Source organism: Hippocampus comes, unplaced genomic scaffold, assembly GCF_001891065.2.
Source record: "Hippocampus comes isolate QL1 unplaced genomic scaffold, H_comes_QL1_v1.1 scaffold58, whole genome shotgun sequence".
Classification (NCBI taxonomy): Eukaryota; Metazoa; Chordata; class Actinopteri; order Syngnathiformes; family Syngnathidae; genus Hippocampus; species Hippocampus comes.
Genome location: NW_017805118.1, coordinates 487,306 through 514,116, shown reverse-complemented (window position 1 = coordinate 514,116; position 26,811 = coordinate 487,306). Strand labels below are relative to the sequence as shown.

Genomic DNA, 26,811 nt, shown 5'->3' with positions numbered 1-26,811 from the left:
TTTTTTTTTTTTTTCAAAGTTCATGATAGATTGATATTCGGAAAAAAGAAGAAAATATTTCAACAATAGCTTGTCGCTGGTCGATAGCTTCTTGCACTGCAGTTCAGAACAACATACTGGAAAGCATTCAGTTCCGTGGTAGTTCATAAATATGTCTCGATATTGATTTCCGATGAAGGTTGCAGTCAAAACAATGGGAGAGTCTCGAGGGAGGAATGTGGCAATGGTGCAAAGGTGTACTGACCTTGACGTCAAGAATGTTTACCTGACTTAAGTGGGACTCACACAGTCCTGATTTGACTCTGTATCACAATTCATATGATGTGGTTAGTTTTGGAGAGAGTTTACTGAACCTCAAGGGCCCTATTCGTGCCCCGCACAAGTTTAGTTCGCGCAAAGTGCTTTTTTTTTTTCTTCCATCGATGGACCCAACTAGAAATGGGTGTTTGCATCGTTGTGGGAGTGGACACAGCCAACTTGAGTCCTCGCCAAATGAAGCGGTTCCCGTCATTCCCTTTAAATTCAGCACAGGAGAGATGCTCGGCCGACATCGCAGTAGCATAACGGAATCACTGTTGTCCCTGCAGGAGATGGCTCCGCGCATAGTACATAAATAAGGAACTGCAGGATTTCCACTTGCGGATGAGTTGGCCGCTGTGAAGTGGGCACTTGGAGACCACCATCCACCCCACAGTTAATTTCTTTTTCATTTCCTGCCAAGCTCAGTCAAGTGCCTGACTATCTCTTTCTCTGCCATTGGAATCGGGTAACAACCACTTCTCAGGTCCAACGATGGTTAGAAAATGAGTGTAGTTTACCGAACATGGTTGGAATTTAGAAACAATTACAGCACATTGATATCTTCTAGCATGCAAAGATATGTCATTGAAAAGCATAATGAACACACCACAAGTCAATTATTCTCATGAACTCTCAAATGTCAGAAGACTAATTGAAGAGCTCTGTTCATTGTGATGCTCTTCTCTATTAATTTATAAGTACTCGGATGGTTTTTCATTGACCTTAGCGTGACTAGGAAGCTTGCAGCATGAAGTCCGTTAAACCTTGTGCCTGATCGCTTTGCTCATTTCTATTTAGAAATTCCTTCCTTTGCAATTAGCTTCACCAAGAAATTGGCCGGACTGTGTGAAGGGACCTGAAATAAATGAAAATCCTAGAAGATATGGCAGTAATTTTTTTTTTTTAACGGCAATTATTTAAAAGCAATGCAATTCACGCCAAATTTGAGTATGCGTAATTTGCAGAAAGTGGAATCTTAAAGGTTTAAAGTGCATGTCTATTACAATGAATTGTTTATAGTAGCACCTGATGGTGTTTTGATACATCATACAGGGGATGTAAAAGTCTTTGAATAGTAAAGTATAGGAAAATGCATTACTCACAACAATTGAAGGAAATTTGACTCTCAGGTGACATTTCCGATGTCTGACAGCGGAGAGAAGGCAAAGTATGCAAGTGATCAAATTAAAGAGCAGCATGTCACTTTAGGTCGGGCAAACTGAGACAGTTCTTGATTCTCATTCGGTTCTTCTTACTATTGGCACAACCTTTCCAAAGTGTCTTTGCCACTTAGATTTTTGTTTACTTTCATGACTGACAATTTTCTGGTTGTGTTTGAATAAGTAAACACTACAATGCATGGTGTATATAGTACCACACATACACACTTAACGTTTTGCTTTTGTTTGTTTGTTTTTTTGTCTCATAGGTTTTTATTAAATGAAGACACAGACCTGTCCAGCTCCCTGACATCCTTCAGTAAGTAGACAATGTTTTGTTGTCAATGTTTGTTGAAATCATTCTACACTTCAACACATTACCCACTCATCACATGACAATCTGATGATGATTCAAAGGTTGTGGCGGCCAGAGTGACACAACACAACAAAAGTAATGATTTTTGATCAATGTTGACTGGAATGGCCTTTATTTAAATCAGATTATTGTTGAGTTTGCATTCAGATCAGTTGTATATTTTGTTTTGAAATATGCAGTCAATATCTAGCTATCGAGCCACCCAGCTAGCTATCTGGCTATTCAGCTGAGGCATGGAGGTGGCTGCCACAGAGTGGCAAGGGGGTGGGAGTGGGGGCCGGGGGGTGTCAGCAGACACTGTTGACAAGGTTTCATCATCATCGGTCTGCAGATATCCCAAACATGTATTTTTGCTGTGTTTGCCTTCCAATCTAAATTGCTTTCTGATATGATAATGAACTCTCAACTGTATGGTAAGTAGTTAGTGAGGGGACCACAGAGGGCTCGGAGTATTTCTTCTCAAAGAATGTATCTGGCCTTGACATCCGTCCAAGTAATTTATTTTTCAATGTTTTTTTTTTTTTAATTATCTTTTTATTCTCTGGCTCACCTTGAAATGAATCACCTTTCCCTCATTAGCGAGAGTGGAACCATGGGGTTGTATTGAACACAGCCTGAAGTCACAACGCTCAAATAAACCAAACCCGATTAATTTCAAGTCTTTGAGCTGCTGCTGTGTAGGGAATTGAGCCACACTGAAAACAAGGCATTTCTCTGCGTTTCAAAAAGTCTTCCGGTGTGCTTTACATAGTGTTTCATTAAAAAAAAAAAAAAAAATGCCGCAGACTTAAAATATGTTCTGAGCAGCATGTGGTCTTTTGCTTCCACCGCGATACATTTTGAGGTTCACTCGCAGTTGCAGTTTGCTCATTACCGTGATTTGCTCTTTTCGACACCCGTGGAGACTAATGCAGTGGTGGAGCATAGCTGGGCCAGATGCATGTGTGAGCTCGTACTGTGTAGTGTTTTTGAATTTAAAGTTAAGACGAGGAGCGTATCAATTGTTAAGAACTTGCTTTATACACACTCATAATGAATTTAAACGTTGATGCTGCTCTTTGGTCATTGGAATTTATGCAGTTGAGGTGGGGCAGTGTCGTGAAATGAACCGCAAGCCTTCGTTCAAAGGATTCTACAAAAGACCTCTCATGTGATAAATATTTCAAAAGAAGCATGACATACCAGCATTGCATGTGTTTCTATTTTGCCAAGACACAAAATTCACTTCACCAATATAGTGTGCAATGGTTGCAGCATGAAACGGCGAAGAAAAAAAAAAGTGGAACTAACAGGCAGATAACCTGTGACACCGAGATAATCAAACAGACGCGGCTTGAGACGGAAAGTGATAAAACATCCAGGCAAGAAGTCATCAGAGTTGGGTGCAAAGTGTGCGTGTGTGTCTGATGGCGTGTGCCTCTCTAACAAGGCCTGATGTAACACCATGCAAAACGGCATCATGGAAAAAAAATTTTTTTTGGGGTGGTCTGGTGGTTAAACTCCTATTTATTTGTACAGTTGTGAGAAAGGTAATCATAAATACAACTAAACTGCATGTGTACCTGCAGCTGTACTAGCTTTCACATTCATGACACAAGGATATGCTCTGTCCTATCCTGTCCTCATTAGAGTTGCGCCATAGAAAATTAATGTAAAACATACAAAACTGCTTACTACGATCTTCTTGCATGAGGTTGTGTCAGTAAATGGTACGAGGTGGGTCTCATCTGTCTCAGTTTGAAGTCCTTTTGAAATCTAAAATAATATTCCCATAGGACAGCCCACCAAAAGCCACCGACCCAGAACAGGGAGTGGGAGCTATCCGTGGTGCTGAAACATGCTGCTGCTCCGTCTGCACTTGAAATCAATCTTCAAACTCCATAATGAGCCACACGACGACAAATAAATGACTCCGAACTGCTCAGATTCCTCTGCCGGATCGTTCTGAAACATATCTGTCAGGTGTATGTGTCTCCCCGAAAAGGTGGAGTCAAAGGCACCGACACGGGATTCTTGCTGTTTGTCTCTATAGTTCACTTCACGGCATTTTGAAATTATTTGAGCAATGCTAACACGCTGGTTGTTTTTGGCTCAGAAGATCCGTGTTCCGACAGCTTAGTAGGCCAATAGTTTTGTTTATCGGTGTTCAAACTTTTTTTTGTGAGCAGGTGTGGGGTCTTCACAAAGCAATTGATCCATCTGTTAGGCTTCATGCATCCCGTCTGTAGCCATGCAATACGCATTGGTTTCATCCTCTCGCCCATCCCTCTTTCTCCTGCCTCATCCGTCTCACTCGCTCCTCACTTTGGCTCTCATCTGTTCGCCATTTTGTTGCTGGTCGAGTCGCCGCAGCGAAATTTCTTTATGGTAATGAAGCAAAGCCAGTAGTGCCAGTGTTGACGCTGCAGGATACATTTGAAAACACTTAACTCTTCCAGGGGAAGTCAGGCGTTGTGCACTCAGCCTCGCTTTTTACTTCCTGCCCCAAACCGAGCCAATCATGGCAAAACACATTTGGGACATCGGTTGGCTTGAAGACAGAAGTGGAGTGGGGGGCTTCTTGAAAGGAAATGCTTTCCTGTATCGCCCCTTTTGACATTCTTAACTGTAATGCAGGCGTAAAAAGAAGTCAACCACTGTGTATGTGTACTTAAAAGCTGTCAAATGTGTATTTACCTGAAAAGACATTTTTCTCTAAAGCCTGTTTTGATTTGACTAGTTTTTTTTTTTTTTGGATGGGTGGGCATTTAATTAGGGGACATGGGAATGGGGTGTTGTGATAGACAGGAAAAAGCGAGTGGAAGCAGACGAGAGAAAGTAAAAAGACAGAGACACGAAGCTAATAAAGTGTGAGAAAGTGGTTGATTAACATTCGCCCAGAAAACGCACTCAAAAAAAAGTGCATTACCTTAAGCTGTAGGCTTTCCCCCAGAGAGAGAAAGGGAGAGTGAAAATGGAGTGAGTATAGCCTATAAACAACCCGTCCTCTCTAGGCTTAAGAGTTAAGTACTGTCAGTAAAAAAACAAAAAAACAAACAAAAAATCCCCCCCTCTAATTTATTCCACATTAACTTTCATATTATATGAATCTAGAAATAACAAAGGAGTGAGAAAACAGAAAGAGAGAGAGACCAGAAGAGGCAGGGGCGCGGGGATGCTATTGCACTTTGAGCCTACAATATTCAACCAGGTCCATTGTAAATCCTCTTGACCACCAGAAAATGCAACAAGAGTTAAGTACTGTCAGTAAAAAAACAAAAAAAAACAAACAAAAAAACCCCCCCTCTAATTTATTCCACATTAACTTTCAAACCATTTCGTAACTATTTTAGGTTAATGTGCCAAAGTAACGATGCCATGATGCTTTTGCAGTGAACCCCACTGATTTATTATAGTTTATGAGTAAAAATGAATCGCGGGTAATTGTGATCTGTGTTTTTTCCCAACACACTCGCTCACACCGCACTGCACTTATCAATGCCAAAGCACATTTCTTCATGTCATCATCGCGTCGTTCCTGAACCGAAGCTTATTTTGAATCAAAAATATTTGGCCAGGAGGAATACTCTGGTTCGGATTAAATTTTCATTAGTGAAAAATAAAGAGCATGATTTTTTTTACAAATTAAAGACAAAAAAAAAAAACGCATTTATTCAAAACTGAAAAAATGTAAACACAATTAGTATAATTATAAAGTGTATGTTTATTTAATTGCGCACAAAATGAACCAGCCAGTGATGTCATAACTAATTCACATGTTGAGTCGGTCGTATCTTAACCTCCATGGCAGAGGCTCGGTCGCACCCCTGAGGCTGATTCCCCGAACCCATAGGGTTCGTTCGAACCCAGGTTAAGAACCACTGCTTTAGACTAAAAAGCAGCCGAACAGTTATTACTTGTTTTCAAAAATTGGGAGGGTCGGAGGTGAACTGGAGCCGATCGCAGCTGACTTTTTGCGAGCGCGGCAGTCACTCGAACATTCTGCAGCCAATTCTGTTGTGACAGCATCACGAAGTGGTTGTTTTTCATCGGGTCGCTTGCTTTCACTTCGTGACCACCGTCATGGCTGCTGCGTGCGACTGTACACGATACGATCATCGCGGTGTTGTTGCAGCGGTGTCGCAAGCTCATAAAGCTTTGAAGCACTCTGCTGCGGGCCTGCTGAGATTAGAAGGTGGCAGTTTGGCGCTTCGCTCCATTATTCATTGGCTGTTCTGCATTTTGTTTTGGAGTGAAACACACGCTGACATCAAAGGTAGAAGGGGAGAGGGGAGGAACGTGGCCCACTGTCTCCCGAAGAAGAAAAAAAAAATGAAATGCATGTTGCATTTATGTATTTCATTATCTGGCCCAGTAGCAAGGAGAAGGAGAAGGAAACGGCAAAGCCAGGGAGTGATGGAGAGAAGGATGGAGAGGACTGGGGCTGATTGTGTTCTCACAATGTTTACATTCAAACCCAAATGGCTGAAAAGCCTGAGATGGATTAGAGCCACGAGAGGGAGGAGGTGCATGTCGTCCCCTGGGGACTCTCTCGCTCTGCTGGGGGGCTTCAATGTTCGCGTGGATAATGACGGTGAGACCTGGAAGGGCGTGATAGAGGTGTTCTCTTACCGGATTGTCCATAAGAAACACCATGTTCAAACATAAGGGGGCCCATATGTGCATTGCGCAACATATATATACATCTATACTAAAATTAGTCAAATTACCTCCCCCTGTCCGATTGAATCTTCCAGAGCTTCTGAAGGTAGCGCGTGAAAGTTCTTACCTTGGCTACACATTGTTGTTTTTAATGTATGATTTCCCCAAAGAAAAAACATCCTTCTCCCAGTTCCTACTAAATGTAACAACCCCCGAAAATGCTGTGTATGTATTTCTTTTCTTGGGGGGGGGGGCCCAGTCAATGTGCACTTATGAAGTCACCCATCTCTTGTGGACCTTGCATCATCCGAGGCAAATGTCTGGATTCTTCCCGTAAGTCATTCTCTCTCCTCCTCTCCTGCTCCCAGTATTTTCTACCACCGAATGGGTTATTAGGAGTGTCTCTACATTCTCGCGTGCTCATTAATACATGTCAGCTCTGTACAGTCCAACTCCTCACTTCATTTATCCCAGCACGCCTTTTCAATTTAATCAAAACTGCAACACACACACACACGCACACACATCCGCGTTCACTGCTGACTTGCGCACTATAAGGGTAATTTCCTTACTCATGTTCTGTGATATGGGTTTTCTCTGAGAAATTAATTTACCAGCCGTTACTTAAGATGATTAATCGAGGTGATTTTTCATTTGTGTTTGTGCATTTTTTTTCCATCACACTGACCACCAGCACATTCTGTTAAATGTGTTCTGGAATAACACGAATGGTTCTGCGAAACAAATAGCTTGTTTGTGAACTGCTGCACAAGTGGTTGCACTCAGCTGGTTGCTCTTGGTATTAGCCTGAATGGCAGAATATGAAGGAGGTGTCTGACTATCAAGTTAATGGTCTGAATGTAAGACGATTAAATAATTAGTTCTTTCCATATAACCCTTTAAAATAATGTTGCTGTGACACAGATGTGTTGGTATACTTTCGAAAGAATTAATGCAGTGCTGATCAATTAGTTGAGGTTACGCTACCCCTAGGGCAAAGCAAACATTTTGTGCTTCCAACTCTCCACCGCGACTATAGATCGTGGGATTTGCCTATAAAATAGTTATAATCATACCTCTGTATCCTTATTAAAGCAAACAGTGCTGGACCTAAAATTGACCCTTGGGGCACACCAATCCCGATAAGCTTTGTACAAAGCAAAACACTGTTTTATGGGGTGTCGTGTCTCAGTGATAGAGTGTTTGTTGCCTAACCGAGTGGTTGGTAGTTTGATCTCCGGGCCATTGCGACCAGGTCAAAGTGTCCTTGAGCAAGATGCTGAACCTTGAGTTGCTCCTGATGCTGCGTCATCAGTCGGTGAATGAGGTAACAGAAACTATGTTTTCTTTTCTTTTAACATGATGTCTCGTACAGGGATACAAAACTTATTTTAGCTATTTTCAACAGTAAAAAGTCAATATTTTGTTCTATAATGCATTTGATAACTTCATGTTCAATTTGCACCTCAAAAAAAAAAACATGTTGCTACTTGCTGTTGACCGAAAAGGGCATCGCAAGTACTCAGGGATCAGTTGACAACCAATCTCTGCTTGCGAACATCATACGTCGTTTTCAGTTGATAGCCAGTGGCAAAATGTTAAAGGTGTTAATTGTGCCTGAAAACTAATAAAGCTATCAAATTCATTAGCAACAAAATATTTACATTTTACTGCTGAAAATGGCTAAATAAGTTTGGTATCCCTTTCCGAGTTTGTACCCAGCTTTACATAACTCCTGCTCTGTGCTGTGTGTATGCATGAGGTCTTGACTAATCCTGTACTCAGGTGTCAGAAGAGATTTTGTAAATATTCAGTCCGATGTTACTCGCTACATTCAGCATGGCTGTTTACCCATCAGGCCTAGTTGTTGTTGGGTTTTTTTTTCATTTTGTTTATTTTTTTTTTGTCATCTTGGACCCTCCCGCCACTATTCCACCTCTGAAAGAGCTGAATAAAAGCAGCATTATGCTTTCTATTGACATTCATTGAGAGACACCTTCAGGGATTTTAAATTACTTTCACTGGCGACCTTCGAAAGCCTCCCTTGCCCATACTGCCTCCCGCTCACTTCATGAATACGGCAACAGAGCAACAGAAGCAGTTTTAGCAATTCAGCTCTTATTTGCTTGTCCACAGTGGCTTTGCCTGCACTATCTCCTAGCCCAGGGGAGGGATTTCAGCCCAGCACGAGGATGGGGGGAAATGTATTTTCAAATACAAATCAAATAGAATGCAGTGCATGCATGCCCTTTTCATCTGAAGGTGTGTTTGCCTGTGTATGAGCATGTTTTTTTGCATGAGAGATGAGAAAATGGTCCCTCCTCTGCCATAAAAGGCATATTACAATTTTGAATTGAAAGGCTGTGGGCAACCGATCATACACACAGTTGGTTCTGATTTTGAAATTCTGAACAGATTTATATCAAGCATGATACATACAACCTTGTACAAGTCGCAGCCGTCAAATATTTGTTTCAATTGGTAATTAGTTCAGAGTTATAAGGAGGTTGCAGTCACAGACAGGCCATCATGGAGCCAGTTTATACCACGGAGAGGACATTGGCTGTGTATGAGAAGGCGTGGCAGCATCTGGGTTACTTTGGTGAACATTTCAAACGATCAACCACTGGATTGGGCAACAACCACTCTACCTCTGAGACATGACGGCCCATAAAACAGTGTTTTATTATGTTTGGTGTGCCCCAAGGGTCAATTTCAGGTACAGCACTTTTTGATCTGTACATGTGTAAACGTACATGTGTCCATGTTGATATGTTTATGTGTAAACAGTGATGTTTTCATCGAGAGCAGAATGGCACCTAATCATTTTCAGTGGACGTGTCTTAAAGTACGCAGCGGTTCGTGGGCTTCATTTTCGTAGACAGTGCACTTACGCTGTGGCGCAAATGTATTGTACTTTTTTTTTTTTTTCCCATCAGCGCAAGGCTTGCTGCTCGTGTTGACGCTCCTGGCAGACTGCCATACCTTGTTACATCGCCAAGCTGTGCGTTCCGGTGCAGCGAGTGTGTAGCCTTGGAGATATGCCTGGTGCAGTGACAGTGTGGAGGTCTTAACCTAGGCCTCATGTGACCATATATAAATACTGGCACAGCTGATTTAATATGATTTTGGTGTGTTTGATTAAGGCACAGGCAGACCATTATCATAATCCTCATCATCAATTTAGTCATACTTTGAATTTAAATAGTTCCGTTAAAGGGACTCAAAGATCTCCCTCCGCTTTCTGTAGGGACCTCGTATTTTTAGTTTGTAACTTTTGTCAGTTGAAGATGCAAACAAATGAGATGAGAGATTCCTCTGATGCCGTGTGCCTGGGCTGAATGGAAAGAAGAAAGGTTGATTAGCTTGAGGCCCTCGACAAAAAGAGGACGCAAATAAGTTTCTTACCTCTATTCATTGTTTCTCTTCACGTCCTCCAGCTGCACATACTGCTTGCTCATCACTAAGTCAGTTGATTGTCGACGATTGTTTTGCTCTGAGAATAGGAGGCCCTCCTCTGATCTGCACTGCTTAGCATGGAAGCCTTCTCACGTCCTTCACTGTCCGCCTACCTCTCTTTCTTCTTGTTTTCATTATTTCTCACTGTCTTACTTTTTTTCTTTCCATGGAACAAGTTGGGCCCATCCTTTTTTCATCTTAATATCTGGCCGACCTGTCCGCCTCTCTGATGTTTGGAAAGCAAGGCAATTACACCCCAACGTCCCCTTCCTGGTCTGTAGTTTGACAGGGTTGAGACAGACTGCTCATTAATATCACCTTCCTTTGGTGTCTGCTTTTATGCTTTGTCACAGCAGATTAAACCTAACTCACTGAAGTGCCTTACAATAAAACCGTCAGTGTTGTTTTAGAAGGTAACCTAAAATAGAAATTGTCATTTCCTCAGAAAATCCCTGTGAAGTCACAAGCTGAAATTCCAACCACCAAAAATAATTGAAAGACCACTCTACGGTTATTCAATCACATAATATTCGCCTGGCTTTAGATGCTCAAAAACAGCATGATTTTTCTTGCAAACAGCACATCGCCACGGTAACAGCCTCCAACGAAATAAAGAACAGTCCATTTTTCACCATGTTTACATGAAACACCCACCGTTCCGAGACAGTCGGATGTAGGAGGATTTCGTTAAAATATGACCTCTATAAAAGACCGTTTATAAATGGCGGACTGTCCGTTAGATTTAGCATTAGGCTCGAAAATACTTTTTTTGTAGGTGGTGGGCTGTAACATATGCCTCCCAATTTTTCTAGACTTAGGTGAAACATACAACTGTGAACACCAGCCTAGGGTGTAGTCTGCTTTTCACTTATTAGCAGCTGAGAGAGACTCCGATTCACCTGAACAGGATAAGAGGTAGTGAAAATTACCCATTCTATCTTATGTTCACATAGAACTTGTTACATGCTGATTCAGAACGGTGTGTAGCGTTTGGTCAGAAAGATGGGAGGGGTGGCAAGAAAGTACTTGTAGGTGAGCAGCGTCGTCCGGACAGATGTCATCAGTGTTATGAAAGATAATCTCAAGAAGAAGAGTGCAGCAACTCAAGTGGTATCAATGCAAGATTATTCTCCGAGCAATTGTGGATGCAATAAACTCTGGAGGAGCTATTTGTCATCAACAAATTGAAAACTAAAAGCATGAACTCAAATATAAATGATAAATAGTCTCTCAAATTGTTTTTTTTTTAATGGCCGTGACTATTTTTGTATCTTGGGGTGAAATCAGGAAAGTTGGATGCTATTCCTGAAGAGACCATACCACCTGGTGGTCATCTCTGCTTACTGCAAAGAGGTTGAACCTGCTGCACAATTGCCCACAAAAATCAGCAACGTTTGTCATTGGAATGAAGGACTGAATATTTTTGTACTGACTGTACAATTTTTGTTGGATATTTATAACCCCCTTAAACTTGATCAGTACTTTTTTTTTTAAAACCCTGCATGTTATTTTATCCTCTTCTGCACGTGACGTCCTTGCTCCTCTTGCCTAAATCTTATTATTCGGCTGTTTTGATGATGACTATTTTGGTGTCTATGATAAAAAAAAATAAAACAATAAATAATAACCCTGACTTCATTGTCAGTCGTGGAAGTTCGAATCGTCTCCACTTCCTCCCTACTGGATGCCCAACAAAACCTCTCTGCTTAGGAGCCGCCATGTTTGGGAGCTGCCAATAGATGGCAATGGAAACATTCAGAACTGGTCCTGCATAAAAGCAGAGAAAAAAATAAAAAATAAATCCCGCTCACAAGGACATCAACTATTTTTCATTGACGACTGTTAATTAAGGAATGTCTTGATGTATTTTTATTGCAGTATATCCATTTTTTTATTTTGATGATGGGGAACTGTAATGTTCTGCTCATTTTGATCAGTTATTCTTTTTTTTTTCTTTCTTTTTTTTTCCTGTCAGTGCACAGAGGCCCCGTTATATGTCAGAAATAAGACTCAACGGGTTTACTGTCGTGCCATTGAAAATGCATGAATCATTTCCATTATTAATTGGAGTCATTAGAGCGTTCTCCGACTGGCTGGTGGGTTGCAGGTGGAAAAAGAAATTAAGAGGAGGACTGCAGGGGGAGGAAATGGGGATGACAAAATAGAATAATATATCATGGAATCAAAATATAATGAAAAAATGACAATCATATCCAACTTTACGTACTGTATTAAGTATTGTAACAGCACCAAAAATAGGAATATGCATGAAAGAGCTGGGGTTTTTTTTTTTGATCATTTGAATGTGTATGTGGATATATATGTGTGATACGACATTTACATTAAAATTTGGTCTGTGCTGTGGACTCTTGAAGCATTGAATCCCACGATAGATGTCACTTTTCAGGCTTCTGTTGTCCCTTAAAAGGCCGCCGAAGAAATCAAACATGGCACATCTTTTGAAGCACTATTTGCTTGAGCTGTCTTGTAGTACAAAGATAAATGATGACAGAGATGTTTGGTGCCTGACCGTTTGTAAATCCTGGAAGCACCACACAAGTTGTAGTTTCGATATGACCAACATTTGGTCATAGTGTGTGGTGACATATCCCCATACCAGGCACTTCCACAGACATTTGGAGGTGTGGGGTGGAGTCGGGGTGGGTCGCAGATGCTCAGGCCAAAAAAGGGCACCTATTACAACACTTGTTATCAAAAAAATAATCAGCAGAAAAATACCACAATGAATTACAAAGTGCTCTGAACAATTGAATCAAGAAACAAAGCATGCATCTCGTTCTAAGCAATGCAACTAAACTTCACAAGTGCACACCCCTTGGTACCCTCTCTTGGAAGATGTTTATTTGTCGTGTTTTATTATTATAATTTTTTTTTTCTTCACCTTAAATAGTTTCAATATTTTAAATGCAATGAAGCTAACAATAATGAACTTGAACACACTTAGAAAGCAGTACAACTCTATAAATTCTCTCTCCATCTGTAGCAGCTGTCTTTATCTGTTTATTTTATTTTATTTTTTTAATAAAACCCGCCAAAAATCAGTGAACAGCTGGACAAAAAAAAAAAAAAAGTGCTGGCTAGAAGTTATAAACGGATTCTGTTTGTATCAGAAAACAAGCATTTTCAGCAGGTGTGATGCCGACACTGCCCACCAGTTACCCTGCACCCCATGTTTTTGTTTCTTTTTTTTTTTTTTTTTGGTGTAATGTCAGACCATTAGAGACGTAATGTCGTCAGCAACGTTGAAATGTTAAATCGTGAGGATTATATTGTACCCAACAATGGCAGGGGAATACACATTTTCATTACCTTCCTGTCTGATGCTGCGGGTCAGGGGAGACCTGCAGGCTGCGGCGCGTTGGCCTGCCGGCTGCCGCTCGGCACTGGATGAGAGCTGAGTGGAGCACGTAGAGGGAGGGGCAAGGCGGGGGCTCGCGTGTGCAGCAGATGAGCGGCGGGGTGGGGGGCAGGAATTCTCGCAGGAACTCAAATAAATGTCCATCATATAAAAAAAATCACTTTAGGGGGGAAATTAATGACATAGAGGGTATTTTTTGTTATTATTATGATTAAATATATTTTTTATATTGATGATGGAAAAAAGGTTCGAGCAGAAAGGACTACCATTCTCATGCAGGGCAAAAGGGCACCAATCAAATACATGTTATGTTTTAAGTGTTCGTAATTCCATGAGTTCTTTATTTTTCATTTCATTCAAGGCTGGAGTGACACGATCAACATGCATATGCATCATGGAGGCCTAATGAGGCAAACCAAAAAAAAAAAAACCTCAGATTAGAAACAGCCCACTTCCAAACAGAGACGGAAACATGACAGCTGCCGATGCGACTGCAGCATAAATATCATTCAGTTTCCACTTTTTTTTTTTTTTTGCTCGCAAATGACACAGCACAGTTTGTGTAGTTGCAATACTTCGATGCATGTGCTAGCCTCATGCTAAAATGATTCGTATCCCTTTTGCTGGCGAGTGTAAACGTTGCGATAGAACTCTTACCATTGTACACACACACACACACACACACACACACACACACACACACACATGCACACATTTCAGTATTTTGGAGCTTTGCTGATAACAGAGAATTGCTGACCAGCTCCTGACTCAGGCCAGTGCAAAAACAAAGACTACAAAACATGCTACATTTTTAATACCCTCTGTGTGTGTGTGTGGGGGGGGGGGGCATTTCTTGCAGCAGCACAACAGTTAGATTTTACTGTAACCTCCAGACAAATATGAAGAGATACCCAGTGGGTGATATTTTGTTGCTTTCTCCTCTGCCTCCCAGGCCTTGGTTCCATTTGACACTTAATTAAAGCCTTCATTTGCTCCCTGGGAAGTGCAGATTGCTCCTCTTTTGCTTCTTACCCATTGTCTTGCCTTACACCTCTCATGATGCGATGCCGCTTAATATAACCGCTCCAGCCACATGTGCCACTGCACAAGTGTACACAGTATGCCTTACCAAGTAATTATTTGACAAGGGCTGATGATCACCCCGCCCCCCCGCAACCCGCCCTTTTTATTTATTTATTTATATATTTATTTATTAATTATGCATTTGTTAGCCATACGTTACCACCGACTGTTGTGCGAGCCCAACTGCAGGGCCATGTGAGTGTCATCATGCATATCATCTTCCCACATGTTCATAAAAAATTCCCATTATTCCAGCACTTTTTTTTCCCCCCCCTGCCTCCAGGGAGAACAGTGGAGTGGGTTTCTCCATTGTGGACCCTTAACTGAACGCAAAGATGTATTTATGACCGCCCTGTGTGACATTAACGTTTTGGGAGGGAAAATAATGGCGCATTCGGCTTTGGGGTAAAGGCCCCGTAAATCTAGCGGCTTACACTTAGCGTGCTTTATTATGCTGGTTGTCAAGCCTCTCATCACCATCATCTTGCTCCCCATGCACGCACTTTCTCTTTTCCCTCCTCCGCTCTGAACACATTCCCCAATCATTCTGCATACTGTGAAAACCTTTAAATGCACACACACAATTGAATTGCAGGACACTGGTCAAGCTTTTGCAGGTTAAAACACATGCCACTTTTGAACTTCTTAACCCTTTCATGCACCAATAATGATAACCTGTAACCTGATAAGCTGTCCACTGTAGTAACCGCCGTCCCTGAAAGGGTGAAATGACACGACACCTACTTGTAGAATCTCTCGTACATGCAAACTCCACACAGGGAGGCCGGAGCTGGAATTGAACCCGGTACCTCTGCACTATGAGGTCGACCCGCTAACCACTGGTCCACCGGGCCGCCCAATTTCAATTCGTGTCAGGATATTAAATGGTTTACTTCTTCCGAAGGAGATTACAGTATCTGTTGCATTCATCTTGTGATCCTGTTATAATTTCCTCCGACATGCACTTTTGTTGCTGCTGAGCTCCGCTTTAATCTTGCACAATTTAACCCCGGCACTTTAACAATGGGTGTGCGTGCGTGCGTGCATGTGTGTGTGTGTCAGCATATGTGATGGTTATGCCAGCAGTCATTTAACTGAAAGGTCAGGATTGTAATTATATCAAAGGGTTCGCATGTTATGTGTGTGTGTGTGTGTGTGTGTGTGTGTGTGTGTGTGTGTGTGTGTGTGTGTGTGTGTGTGTGTGTGTGTGTGTGTGTGCGCGCGCGTTAAAGGCAAAATCTTTCATTTCACATTCATCATGATCATGACAGTTCTTTTACAACAGCGGAAGCCTCAAAGGGAACACCACACACACACACACACACACACACACACACACACACACACACACACACACACGGTTTGATGAGCCTTTATCTCAACATTACTGTATTTAAGTGACAAATGGTCTACAAGAAAAAAAAAAGCACACAGTGAGACCACAAAAAAAGTCAAATCCATTGTGAAAGATTTCATTGTTTCATCTTTCACCGTAGGTTGCTGAAAGAGGTGAATGATCATGAGTAAAGATATGCAATCTTTGTCATTAATAAATTAACATCGTTGGACAGATTAAGTGGCATCGTATCGTCCCTCCCAGCCCTTGAGGATATCTCATCTCACTCTGCTGCCACGACACCCTTTTTTCGGAATCGCTGCCGGGGAAGAGAGTGTGCGCGTATTAATGACAAGTCATACTTTTTTTTTTTTTTTTTAAGTACCTCAAGTGTAAAAAAAACAAAACAAAATGTTTCGGTTCCGAGGTTGAACCAAGATCTGCCATTCTCAAGGGACGGCCGGTGCACGCCACCATTTTTGTGTAGATTCTGGTTGGTGAAAATAGTCAATAACCCGCCGTTTCCACAATCCAGCAGCTCCTTTACTGTTGAAAGTAAACTCCCCTTTTAGAAATAGGAATCAGACTGGAGTATTTTCGCCATTGACGTTGCTGTCAACGTCCTATATGTGTTAGAATGACCCACTTCCTCAAGTTTGCCTCTCATTTCTGTACCCCCACACTTCTTTTGTTCATATTGTTTTCATGTTTCACACAGTCTGGGTCTACAGAGGGTGCCACTGCTGGGCACGTGGCGTTCCACAGTAAGGGAATATAGCTAATTCAAATGTGCCAAGAGTCAAGAAATAATGTTGTTTCGCTGCAATAATGGCCTTTCACAAGGGGTTCTAAAGAAAAAATGTTACATGGCTGCTGGGAAACGAGGGAAGGAGGCAGAGGTACCAAAGTAATAACTTTAATGTTTAATCATCCTGAAAATTAAAGCAAAACTTTTTTTTTTGTTTGCCCCCGACAGAAAAAAAAAAACGCCACTGTCGTCATGACTAATAGTAACTTTTCTATTTTGTAAGTTTGACCATCGCGTGCCTGATTTGCCACCATCACCTTGTGCGCATTTAAATCTCATGCCAACAGGTGCTGATGTTGACCCGAAAGACATGAATTCTGCCATCCTAAACTCGTATGACTAAATTTACTCCTGTAAATAAATAAATAACATTTGTAGTCGGCCTTTGACGTCATATTTCGGCCCTTCCGTGCAGAATCGGCCGATCGAAACTAAGTTTGCGGCTTGCTGCAGTGCCTCCTCCCTCCCTCTGTCATTCTCGGCACATTAACTATTGATAATCTGTGGGAAAGCATCACATTCCGAAATAAAAATCACTGTCTAAATGTATTCAGAGACTGCTCATAAAACTGTAATTATACACATTACTTTGAATATGAAATGCAGGCTGACAGTTATTGTCAGCGGCTAATAAAAGCCATCAATCTCCTCAGCTGTTGGCTGCGACACATGGGCCAGCCTCTCTTTCACCTCGAAATTTACCTAACATTGTCACAGCCGAACTCCAGTTTTGCTCCCGCTGCCTTTTTAAAAAACATACGCTAGCGTGCACGCATGCTATCATATTTTTTAAGATAGCTTTTTCCATGGCTACGTCCAGTCATGCAGTGTGTCTTGCCTCTTAATACGGTGCGCCGTATGGTTGGGAAAATACGGTCATGAGTTTAAGAACATACAAACAAATTTGCATAGATTCACGAGGCAGAATTGGAATCGAAATGACGAACAAAAAGTTCAGCGTTGTACTCTTTTCATAAAAGTTTGTGTTCCGCTCATGACAGTTTTACATCGCGCTTGGAGTATTTCTCACCGAAAGTTATAACTCTTTTCCGCACCGCAATGTGACATAGCAGTGCGGTCTGATATAATCCTTCAATCGGGATGGTGTCATTCCTGGATTGACAGGTTTATCCTCCAATCAGGACAGTGCCTTTACCCGATTGACAGGCTAATCCTTTTATCCTGACAGTGTTATTCCCAGATTAATATGATAATCCTCCAATCCAGTGTGGCTCTCATATCAACATGAACTAATTAACTTCATTTTATCTTGTAAACAGCAATCAATGTTTGAAGTTTTTTTCCCCTCTCAAATCCAAGTCAAGTCATGTGTGGCACAGGTGGCGTGACACAATTTTGCTTGATCAAATGTGGGACAATCCCTCTGAATCATTGTAGAAATCATTTCTTTGAACAAATTCTAATCACGATCATCTTAATAGCACCGAACTGACTGGATGGCACAACTTTTGGGGGGGGGTTCTTCACACACATAGACACGTCATGGTTACGAGACGGTCTCCAATTGCCCCCGTCACATGCACAGCCAACTATATTATCCACAAGGGGAGATCTTGCGGTTTAACTGCCAATGTCATGCACGGACCCCAGCGAGTCTATTTCCGTTTCAGTCGAAGTGCGGCCTGATTTTAATGCAATTGAGGGATGCTACTACGATCGGCTGGGACTTGGCTAGATTCCCTCCCACAACGGCGCACACTGGCGCAAAAGCCCGATTCCACCTAATTCTCCTTGCGCAAAATACCAAAAGAAAGAAAACTCTAACCATGCACACAGTATGATTCTGCTTTGTGCTAGACATGCAATGGGAACGAAAATAGGGCCCCTTAGTGTTTGTCACATCCTAAGTCAAAAATGTGGCTCGAATCAACTTAAATTTTAATTGCAAAGACTCCAGTTCACATCTTTGGCTCTGTCATTTGACTCGAGTCGTTGTGACTTGGACTTGAGCTGACTCAAGTCACTGTGTCGATGAGTCATAAGGCAGTCGCCACCATTTTTTACACCTGTCGGTCACTTATGCATGCGGCGTTTCCACATTTGGTGATCGGTGACATGATAACTTTGGGCTGGCGTGCGGACGCGACAGCATGAGAAACGTGGTAGGAGGAGCTATCGCCTTGTCTTTGACCCCCGCCCCACCTCTCCCCCATATAGACCTGTTCTGCAAACCCAGTTTATACATATATAATTTAGTTTTTAGAGGGAATTGCAGAAGATTGTAACACATCGACAGCGGAAAGTGATTTCTGACCTTTCCGCAGGAAACAATGCGGCGCTATGTGCAAAAGTCCATTTGGCACAATCTTAGTGCATCACAGCCAGCGCGCCCGCCATCGTCCGTTAGAGTAAACATACAAATTAACGTCCCCTGTTTGGGATCTCGGTAAATCAAGCCACGTCGGATGAGCGTTTTCCTTACTACCGTTTCTCTGCTTCTGAGGCGTGAGTCTCTTCAGCTCAAGTGTGCACGTGAGTCATCAATATGTATCTACAGTATAATTTGCCTCGTGGCTGGCAGGCAGCCGAGGGTATAAAATCAAGCTAAGCTGAGAAAGGGAGGCCGAGATAATTGAAAAATCAAAGGAGGGCTTTGCTAATTTGATTAGGCAGCGCCGGATTGTTCCCAGTCAAATGAGATTTCATGATGACACCATTAAATTGCAACTTGCGCTGGACAAGAGCGAGGTTGGAGAAGTGGTATCGGGGAAACGATGAGAAGAGGATGAGTGTAATCATGAGACTAATGACATGAAGATGGCGAGATATTGGGTGCATTAGGAATAATAATAATAATATTAATACGCCTCACACTGTTTATATTTTACACAACGTCCCAACTTCATTCGAACTGGGCTTTGCAGTTTACTATGCAGCGTACATTCAATTAGATATGACATAAGTGCCCAGGTTGAGCCCAATCGAGCAATCCCTTGAAGAGAATACTCTCAATTAGATATGACATAAGTGCCCAGGTTGAGCCCCATCGAGCAATCCCTTGAAGAGATTGCTCCAAAATGTATTTCCTGGAATGACGTTTGGAGTTTCAACCGCACGTCGGAAACGAGTTTGAGTTTGACAAGTTAGCACATTTTTAAACTTCTTTACATTTTTGCCGTCTATTCCATTATTATTTAGTTTGGCACTGTCTCAGAAGACGGGCAATCTTCCAAACAATCTGATGTTTGTAGCAGAGTCTTTGTCTCCAGTTTTTAGCGTTCCAATGGTCTTGTTGGTCAAGCAGAATGGGCAACAGCCTGCGTTTGAATATGAACGATTCCGTACAAAGGCTGTGGTACACATACATGAGATAGTCCCAAAATTACTTTACTGTGCCGACTTCGGCCACTCAGCCTTTTTCCTGACACATTAAAAGATGCTGCCTCGCAACGAAGTATAAACAACCGATTACTATAATCAGGAGTGCTGTGCGACAGTTATGGTCATGGCTGGAATGGAAATTGTTGACTCTGGAATTATTCCGACGATGCAAGGTTTTTCAATTCAACGTCGAAAGCCCGGTGTTGTACTTTCACAAAGACATCCACAATGGAGACTTATTAATAAAAGGTCCATTTGGGAATTTGATCTTAAAAGAATGACAATAGTTGACCCTACCCGTCCTCATTTTCAGTTGCCTTTGGTCACTGGCTTGCTTGCTTGTTTGGTGGTGGTTGGCCTCCTTTGAACACTTTCAACTCAAACATATGAAGGGGGTGTGAACAAAAAACTAAATCAAGAAATTAGGGATGGGCAAGTACAGATACCAATATGTGGTATCGAGTATTCATTGAGGCTACAGATACCAGCCACTGATATCTAAGCCGAAATTTAGATCGAGTAAGTCCTCGTCAACAACAGTTGCCACTATAGTGCGACCGATTGACACATCGGTGAATCATCATCTGCGTCCGAAAGAAAGGTCTTGGTTCAAAAAAAAATATATTTTTTTTTTCAGGATCAAAAGTACAAGAGCTCTCGGTACTTGGTATCGGTGAGTACTCAAAGAGTGACTCCTCGTTCTGGTATTGGCCAAAAGTAACAGGACACCTGTCATGGATACAAAAACATTGGCCCGTTTACAGTCTGAGTAAGTGATGTGTGAGCAGAGGGACCACATATTTACTGCAAATGGAATAATCACAGAAAAAAAAAAAGGAATCATCTTAAAATGACGCTAATGTTGTGACAGTGCTCTGTATCAACGCCTCGAGACTTAAATCATTAATGTCAACGGAACCCCTGAGGCCCTCGCTCCTTTTCCAGCGAACACTCCGCCAGCTCTTGAATACGATTGTTGCAAGCTCCGCACTAATTATGGCATGGCATTAAAGTTTCCAAACAATAAAAGCGGCACAAAGGGAGAATTAAGCGTTTGCGCGGGTGATTGAAGCAAACGCGAGCCTGAGTAAAACGGTTTTGCGTGGAAGTTAACTGTGAACGAGCCGTCGGACGAATCACTGATGAGATGGTGGCAGGCAAACTATATCAGAAAATATTCCTACATCAGGATACTCATTCTCATGTGTTATGGGATCGAGTGAGATATTTTCTCATTTGCGCTTTTTTTAGGGCTGCGTTTGAAGAGTCGGTTCTACCATTTCGCTTCTTGCCTGATTTTTTGATAAAGGAGTATTGGACCACAGTCCAGTGTGCGAATCTGGTTACGCTGCGCTACCCAGAGTTACTTCCTGTGCCCAACTCTCGGTTCTGCATGTTTTCTTTTTGTGTGAAGCTGCTCAGAGAACAATTTATCACCACCCCACATTGTCTTGGCTGTGCGAATGAGGTTATATTTCATAATGGCATTCTGCATTGTCCTGGTGGTGCAGGTACTTCACAGAAAGGTAAAATAGTTTATTCCCCCGCCCCCCGTGCCCGTTTCAAGCAGTATTTCCATATTTCACTCCGTAGGTAGTTTGCGCATGTGTTAATTTTTTAATACCGTAGTTTCCGCACTGTAAGGCACACCTAATTGCATTCAATTTTGTCAAAAGCCGACAGTACGCTTTATAATCCGGTGCGCCTTATATATGCATCAATATTCTGATTTCTTGGACGTAGAATTTTAAATGTTCTGTTAAGCGCCTTGTTACAGCCGCAGTAGTTATGAAAGCTCTAGATAAATAAAGCTGTATTGTATTCTCTTTAGTGTAGCTCCATCTAGTGGATGCATAACGCAACCACAGCCACTATTGTGGGTTCTATACTTTGCGCCTTATAATGCAGTGCGCCCTATATTTGAAAATAGTTTTAAAATAGGCCATTCGTTGAAGGTATGCCTTATGCTCTGAAGCATCTTATAGTGCCAAAAATACAAATTTTATCTACATGAAGAGGACATTTGCTAGATATCCGTTGTACGGGTGTGTTGGTGGTTGTGATCACCTTTTCCCAAAGCAAAGCTCACTCACCACAATATTTGTTAGTGTCACGCTCTTCTTTTCCCGCTCAACATCTGTTTAGCCTTTTGAGTGCCTACTTGGTCACTGGAGAGGGCACTTATCTCTGTGGCTGTTGTCTGTGAATTTGGTTTGCTGTCCCACAAGGCCCATTGTTAGACAACCCGCTTGGGTCAATGGCCCTTGCCGACCAGCTCAAACAATCAGTGCACACTCAATAGCTGACCCATTAAGATGTGGAGTGGCATTAACACACCAACTCAAGATTCTCGAGTCCATCTCGGAGTCACAAGTAGGAGCGGACAGACGTAAAGGACATAAAACCTGCGGAGGGGGGGGAACCAATGCCCTATTCGGGGCTCAGGGTTCCGAAGTGAGAAATAGATATCGTGATGGTTCACTCATAGGAAATCGATCTCGATCACCAGTAATTGAGAACACTGTTGTAGAATAAAAAAAGCAAGCTAGGTGGGAAAGCTATGCAAAATGCTTTTCAATGATTGGCAGTTCTAAGCCGGGGCTGTTTCAGTTCTTGTGATGTTATAAAGCGTACGGGCACTGGCAGCATTATGCTGTGTGGTCTAGCTATAGTCAAGCACAGCCAGGAAATTAGTATCCAATACAATCAATCTATTTTCTGTCTGTGGTGCTATTATAGTACTGTACGATATATACTATCACAATTTCAATTTGCCAACTGAAATTTTGCATTGACTCCAAATGTGACAATGGCCCGGCAGAACCGCTTCAGTATATGCTAGCCATTAGCATTCAGTGTTTCAGGGTTTTTTTTTTTTTTTAACCTTTGACTGAGCATGCATGTAATAAAATGCGGAGATGTGATATGACATATGCATACAGTATGTTCATATTCACGAAGTACATGTGTGAGTAGCAAGAAAATTGCCTGCTTGGAGCTGTTCGTTGCCAGTTGCTATTTAACACCCTTGTTTTTCCCACCTTGGCAGAAGTCTGCACTCTCCTGCCTACTATTCTTGAGTGCTTTGCTCTGTCAAATCCTGCTATTTATTTTATGTTTATCAATATAGTTCCACCGTAAGCCCTGTTATGAGCCTGTACAGGCAAAATGCAATCACACTCCCAGGAGCAATACCTAAATACGGCTAATTTCACGAAAAACACAATGCATTTTAGGTGGTGTGGGAGCACAATTGTGATTGTTAATGTTGTCGTCAGTTCAGCCAGATAGTAAAATTAGATCATAAAGCAACAAAGAAAGCTTTCTTGATGCAGCATTGGTGGCATTTCGGTACACTAAGTATCCTTTTTATGGCCACACAACAATGAGCTGGTGGGGCACATGCTTATATTTATGTCCCGTAATGACGATAGGATTAAGGGGCAGGGGCAGCTGTCAATCAAGTTCAGATCTACTTGGTAAACCAGTACAGAGGTCAGTTTTAAAATCTATTTCAACCACAGTCACAAGAAAAACCAAATGACGACGCGGGCTCGGCATCTGAGAGAGGGGCGAAGGGGTCAAGTGCAGCGGGAGCTGGGGGCGGTGGGTATTAGCACCAATGGCCGATACAGCCTCCACCCTCGTCACAGTCGTTCCCTCACTTGGACTGATATTGCCTGATTATCCAAAATATATTTCATCCAAACCGCACACGCGTCGCTTGTTCTCGTCGCCTTCCTCACACTTTTTACCCCAGTGGTCTTTCGACAGATTGTATCCGTTTCTCCCCATTGCAACCCCGCTCCCCCACCCTCCCGCACCCCCACAACCACTTCTATTCATGAGCGTTATATCTTTCTCTCTCTTAGTAATGAATGGCTGCCCATTTGTCTGAGTGTCAGCCGGAAGCCCTGAGGAGGTGTGTATCTCCCAAATCAATATCTCATTAGTTTAAGAAGCCCAGCCCGCTCTCGCTCTCTCGCTCGCGCTCTCTCTCGCTCTCTCTCTCTCTCTCTCTCTCTCTCTCTCTCTCTCTTCAACCCCCCCAACTTACTCCTTGTTTCTTGTTCAATCTATTTTCGATACCATTTCATCAAAGACACTTTTGCACAGTCTCGTTCCCTCCTCAAGATCTGTTTTTTTTCTTATTGTTTGAGAAACTAAAGAGTATCCCCCCCTCCCCCCCAAATGTAGATTCATAATAAACCCCTTCTGTCAGACGAATAGGACTTCTGGATGCTTTGAACCTGACCTGCCAATCTGAATATGATTTGTGGAGCAGGGATGCGTTGTTATCCTCAAAGCGCATTGGTGGGGAGACTCAAGTCAACGCAACTCACTGTTTTGGTGACTTCTCCTGGTTGACAAAAAAAAATAATCGATTTGATTTGACTTGGTCTTCCTAAAACTTGCTGTCTTCTTGTGAACTTGTTGGGCCCTCTTTTCGTTGACAAGCGCACATGAGCCAGCAGGTCTATATTTTGGACATCCCAAAATAAAAAACCCAAAAAACTCGCACAATATTTCTCCCAATGATGAAAGCAATGACTGTCAGCTTTTCTCATATTCAGTTTTCCTTATCTTTCCAACCGCAACATGTACTGACACCCTTTCTGCATTGTCCTGCGCCGCCTCTCTTTTGTTTTCTTCTCCGGCGTTTCCGTCCCTTCAGCATTGCCGCTCAGAGCCATAACTCTTTGTGAATGACTACAGCTACTTACGGCAGGCTCTCACCAAAGGGCGACATAAAGCACTCGCTAAGGCTTTGTCACAAGCCAGAATACCATAAGTGTTGATAGTATCTTCATCCAGTCCACCTCAGACCGACCGAATCACTTATCCTCAGCATGTGTGTGGAAAAAAAAAAACAACAAAATGTTGAAAACAAAACAAAACAGAACTTCTGGCCAGATGTCTCACACACACACATGCACCATGATACATGGTGTCGAACGTTCCACTTTGATATTAGAAGAGGTGGAAGTTATTCACTATTCAAATACCAATCATATCTGAAACAAGCTTCTTAAAAACAAATCCAAACGTGAATATAATGTACAGCAAATACAAACTGAATTCATCATACAGAGGAACCTTGAAGTTTGAACGCGACATGTTTATTTCTTGCCACGTCGGTAATTTTATCCATTCGTTTTGGCACATCACACGGAATTGAACCCCCCCTCCCCCCCCCAAAAAAAATTGAAAGAGTAGAAGAGGACAGCGGAAGAACAGGCCAATGGAGATAAACTCCGCCGTCGCGGCAAACTTTGCTGTCCTGTGCAGAAATAGTAATCGACCATTCTCCTGGAGGGAAAATGGACATTATGTTTTATTTACAAGGAGCAAACAGTACTTTCTGGTCAAGTGTGTGTGTGTGTGTGTGTGTTTTATTTGACTATCGCTGTAGTACGACCATCAGTACAATGCTATAGAATGTTCCTGATAGCTCAGTGTCATATAGCCTGACTTGTTTCATCGAAAATATTATTTCATGTATCCAATCTCTAGTATTGATACATCGGTGCTCTCACAAGTATCCATTGAGTATGGACTAGGCTCATAAAGTATCAAAACAAATGAATTTTTTAAAAAAAAGTATGTGTCACTTCTACTGTGACACTAATTTCCTGCATAAATAGTTTTCTTTTCGGTCAGTTGTGGTGTCTCCCGGTATTGCAAGAGAAAAAACAAAAAAACACCCCCCGCCTCACCCCCCCCACAAAAAAACAAGGGGTTTCTAACTTGGGGAGGTGGAAGTTATTCACTATTCAAATACCAATCATATCTGAAACAAGCTTCTTAAAAACAAATCCAAACGTGAATATAATGTACAGCAAATACAAACTGAATTCATCATACAGAGGAACCTTGAAGTTTGAACGCGACATGTTTATTTCTTGCCACGTCGGTAATTTTATCCATTCGTTTTGGCACATCACACGGAATTGAACCCCCCCTCCCCCCCCCAAGGCATGCTATCTATGGGTAGAGCGGACTGCACACTTTGCTAAATAAGCCGGTTTTGAGCTTAGTTTTGGAATTTGTCCGAGGGAGGGAAGGGGGAGGCAGCTCCTGCACATATACTGTACGTAGGTTGGAAGATGAATTTTCTGTGTCGGGTGTGACATTTCTGCTCGTGCTGCGTAAAAATTGACACACCTTTTGGTTCAGTACAATGCTATAGAATGTTCCTGATAGCTCAGTGTCATATAGCCTGACTTGTTTCATCGAAAATATTATTTCATGTATCCAATCTCTAGTATTGATACATCGGTGCTCTCACAAGTATCCATTGAGTATGGACTAGGCTCATAAAGTATCAAAACAAATGAATTTTTTAAAAAAAAGTATGTGTCACTTCTACTGTGACACTAATTTCCTGCATAAATAGTTTTCTTTTCGGTCAGTTGTGGTGTCTCCCGGTACTACAAGAGAAAAAACAAAAAACAACCCCCCACACAAAAAAACAAGGGGTTTCTAACTTGGCTCCTCACTTATTGCAAGGCGCTGTGGGGGATGACTGAAAGAATGAGATTGCTGTAGCGGGAATTGGTTTCTTCCAGCATGACCGTTCTGAACTGCTACTCGCTGCCACTACTAGAGTATTAAATGCCTCGGGGCCGCTGGGCGAAGTGTTCTGGAGAGAGCTCCATCAGTATAGGAGAAGTCTTCTGGTACAGGAATGGGTCCTTTGAGTTACCAAGGCATGCTATCTATGGGTAGAGCGGACTGCACACTTTGCTAAATAAGCCGGTTTTGAGCTTAGTTTTGGAATTTGTCCGAGGGAGGGAAGGGGGAGGCAGCTCCCGCACATATATGTAGGTTGAAAGATTAATTTTCTGTGTCAGGTGTGAGAATTCTGCTCATTCTGCGTAAAAACTGACACATCTTCGCTTTGGTACATGGGCATGTCTGTTTTAC

The 26,811-nt window shown here is 42.2% G+C and overlaps 1 protein-coding gene across 10 annotated transcripts in view; it reads left to right on the top strand.

Annotated features, from left to right (window-relative positions):
- The window catches only part of rbfox3a (RNA binding fox-1 homolog 3a), a 239,756-nt gene that overhangs the window by 60,185 nt on the left and 152,760 nt on the right, over positions 1–26,811 (top strand). For all 10 annotated transcript variants that reach the window (XR_002167726.1, XM_019865687.1, XM_019865686.1 and 7 more), the window contains exon 3: positions 1,730–1,779. The gene's annotated coding sequence lies outside the window, so the exon portion shown is untranslated. The remainder of the gene's footprint in view (positions 1–1,729; positions 1,780–26,811) is intronic.